Consider the following 2,500-nt stretch of genomic DNA (forward strand, 5'->3'; position numbering starts at 1 on the left):
ACGACGTTCCCATAATTTTCGTGTTATTTCCTTTTTGCTTCAAACATTTTGCGGACTGCAGCTTCGTCGTATTGCTTTTATCAATTTTTAACAATTTCAAAGCGAAGACAACTCGCAAGACGATCCATTTCGTCTCGGTTCAATTTTAACGTCCGTCCGTATTATTTTTTGTTCCACAAGAGATTTCGAATAGGTTTCTTTATTTATCATCCCTTCTTTTCGAGCGCCACGGAAGCAAGAGGAAAAGCAAGAGCGAGAGAACATTTCGCGTATACTTCATTTAACAATTTTAACCAACACGCGATGTACTCCACACACCTCTTAGATTTAACAACTGCTTTTCTCTTCTTCTCCCCTTAGCGCAAGGGTAAACCCCATTTGTCTCTTCTTTGGAACGCAACAAAACTTTCGAGGACTGGACGACCGAGCGATGGTCGCGCGGTCTTCGCTTATCTTTAACAAACGAAGTAGTCCGTATGTATTCTAAATGTTGAAGCCTCCTAGAGCTTTAAGCCATGCGAGACATTGAAATGCTGTTTTAACGGGAGCATGCATAATTGCTGCAAACATACTTTTATCACAAGTTCTAGCCACGCCACGGAGGCTTCGAAGTTCCTTCACCATTCGCTTTCCTCTCTTTTGTTACACAGTTTCAGACTACGATCAGGGGTACCGAAACGCTGTATTGATTGTAAACAACCATTTTTATCTTGGAGCGGAGCGTTCCTTTACTCGTTAGATTTGTCTTGTCGCGTGTGTATTCGCTTTTTCGACGCTTTTTAACCATTTAACTTGTTTAGCGAAGCTAAACGCACAGACAGACAAAAAAAAAGGAACAGCATCGCGCGTCAAACAGCGACGACCCATCTGAAGCGATCTTTCATTTATACACCGTTTGTAAACAGAGAGATGTATAAAGCGCGGGGAATCATTCGAAACCCTGGGGCTATTCGAGCTTGCATTTCAGCAAATTATCATCTCAAACATTTCACTCGTTTGCTTTTTCTAAATTTATAGGAGAGCTTCTTTCGTTTATTTTTGACACACCTTTCGTAAATATCGTTTCTGGCAACGTCGGGAGCGTGGATTTCTACAAGTGAACAATCGCGCCGATCCGATAACTTCCAGCAGGATGGAGAATCTTTATAGATTATCTTCCGAGAACTCGGTGCTTTCACGGGCGGTCGTTTATAAATTTTAACGAACGACTCGCGCGCCGTGACGCACTTGCGCTAGTTCGAAGAGATATTTCGAAATTTGTTTCTCTCCTTTAACGGCCTGCATTTAGTGTATCGGTTGCGATTTTCGTCACATCGTTTCCACGACAAACGCCGACGAACTGCCCAACTATCGCTCGTACGTTGCGACTCTTTCTTTGTTTATCGTTCATTCATTCTTTCAATTTCGTTCGATAATCCCGCTCCGAAACGTTCTACTTTCGTTGAACGACGGCGAGATGTTTAGAAAGAAATGAATTACTCTTTTTTCGAGAAGCAAACGCAAGCAGTCTTTTGTTAAGAAAACGACCCTCAGCCAGGCGTGGTCCAGGAATTGTATCCGTGGACCGCAATGTGCGTTCGAAATGTCGATGTTCATGTGTCCTGCAGTTCACACGTTGACGCGCAATTAGCTGCGTTCTTCATCGACCCACGAGCCAAGTGATCCACCGTTCAGGGTAATCGTAAAATTTTGTATTTCAAACTCTTTAGATCTTTAGAGTGTTATTTTCATTATTAACACGCATCACATTCGATACCCACATCACTCTCCCACCCGGCGCGTGCGGGAGAGCGAATTCGGGCGTCGCCAACGTATTTGTTTGTTTGTTCGATCGTTGACGACACGATCGCGTCCAAGGACGGAAACCGTCGGAGAAACGCCCAGTGGCACGCTCCTCTCGACGGTCGGGCGTAAAGTACATTTAAAAACCTTGAAAAGTACGAACGCACACAAGGAATGCGAGCGCGCGTCCTGTCGCTGAATCGTGGGTTGCGAGATTCGAACAGACACACGGCCGGCGACGATCGGTCTAACTAATGGACACATAGTTTTTCAAAGACTCGCTATCGTCGCTTCTCAGCCGGTCCGTAAACAACACACATCGATCAGGCGGACGCACGAATCTTACCACGGTGCGTGTTTCGTAGATTCCAGGTTACCCGCAAGTACCTCTCTCTCCCTCTCGAAAGAGGAATCTCGATCCGTCCTTTTTGGACAATGGAGAAATCTTTTTATCGCAACACGGATGGCAAAGAAACAACCAAAGCGTAGGAGCGTGGGGACGAGAGCGACGAAAAGAACGTCGCGAAAACAAAGTTTCGACGGTTGCTCGTTCTAATACATCGTAGTTTCAACTCTCTCAGTTTTAACCACTCCTAGACGCTTCGTAAACTTTTAACAATTCTTCGCCTCCGCGAGTTTCATTTCGAATAGAGCGAACGCAACACGGACCAAAAAAACTCCGGTGATGCCAGATCATTTAGCAAAGATCAGACGGCGG

The 2,500-nt window shown here is 45.1% G+C and overlaps 1 non-coding gene across 1 annotated transcript; it reads right to left on the reverse strand.

Moving 5' to 3' along the window:
* Positions 1-1,523: 1,523 nt before the first annotated feature.
* Positions 1,524-1,678, reverse strand: LOC143307061 (5.8S ribosomal RNA). Its single transcript, XR_013064298.1, has one exon. It is a non-coding gene; the product is annotated as a 5.8S ribosomal RNA (ribosomal RNA).
* Positions 1,679-2,500: the final 822 nt, after the last annotated feature.

The sequence above is a fragment of the Osmia lignaria genome, unplaced genomic scaffold (genome assembly GCF_051020975.1).
Source record: "Osmia lignaria lignaria isolate PbOS001 unplaced genomic scaffold, iyOsmLign1 scaffold0043, whole genome shotgun sequence".
Lineage (NCBI taxonomy): Eukaryota > Metazoa > Arthropoda > Insecta > Hymenoptera > Megachilidae > Osmia > Osmia lignaria.